Genomic DNA, 921 nt, shown 5'->3' with positions numbered 1-921 from the left:
TGTCGGATGCCTTTTTTGCATCAATTGACATAATCATATGATTATTTTTCTTTATAATGGTGAGTTATATTGATAGTTTTTCTAATATTGAACCATCCTTGTAGACCTGGTATGACTCCCACTTGATCAGGATGTATTTTTTTTATGCCTTTTGAATTCTATCAGCTAAAGTTTTCTGAGAGATTTTCGCATATATATTCCTAAAATACACTCTAGGAAACTATAGAACAGTCTCCCCTTGGGGTGTCTTTGCCTGGTTTTGGTATCAGATTTCACTTGCTTCATAACATGCATTTTTTAAAAATATGGAACACTTCACAAATTTGCATGTCATCCTTGTGCAGGGGCCATGCTAATCTTCTCTGTATCGTTCAAATTTTAGTATATGTGCTGCCGAAGCAAGCACATAACATGATGTTGTTACATGTATTGTCCTCTTCCATATTCCGGAATAGTTTGTAAAGAGTTGGGGTTAATTTTTCTCTAAATGGTTGGTAGAATTCCCCTGTAAAACTTTTGATCCTGGGCTTTTTGTCAGGAGTTTGTTTTTAGTAACTGTGTTATACGTTATAGGTTAATGTTTTCTATATCAATCAATATTAATTTTGTTGTTGTTGCTATTTGCATTCCAGTCAGCCCTCACTGATAGAGACCGCACGTACAATAGAATGGAATGTTGGCACCTTCCTCACAATTGTTATATTTGAGCTCATTTTTGCAGCCATTATATTAGTCCATCTCCTTGAGAATATTCATTTTTTTGCTGCTCTTCCACTTGACAAAACATGATGTCCTTCTCCATGGACCAGTCTCTTCTAAGAACACATCCAAAGTACAAGTGACAAAGTCTCCTCACCCTCACTTCCAAGGAGCATTCTCACGGTACTTCTTTCAAGGCAGATATGTTTGTGGCTTTGGGAG

At 36.5% G+C, this 921-nt stretch overlaps 1 non-coding gene across 1 annotated transcript; it reads right to left on the bottom strand.

The window, feature by feature from the left end:
* Positions 1-299: 299 nt before the first annotated feature.
* Positions 300-406, bottom strand: LOC115871483. Its single transcript, XR_004047329.1, has one exon. It is a non-coding gene; the product is annotated as a U6 spliceosomal RNA (small nuclear RNA).
* Between the last annotated feature and the right edge of the window lie 515 nt (positions 407-921).

This window comes from Echinops telfairi, unplaced genomic scaffold (genome assembly GCF_000313985.2).
Source record: "Echinops telfairi isolate 266 unplaced genomic scaffold, ASM31398v2 ScPeMD7_5868;HRSCAF=6743_0, whole genome shotgun sequence".
In the NCBI taxonomy this organism is placed as follows: domain Eukaryota; kingdom Metazoa; phylum Chordata; class Mammalia; order Afrosoricida; family Tenrecidae; genus Echinops; species Echinops telfairi.
The sequence above is the reverse complement of the archived record's forward strand: the minus strand, read 5'-3'. Positions and strand labels throughout refer to the sequence as shown.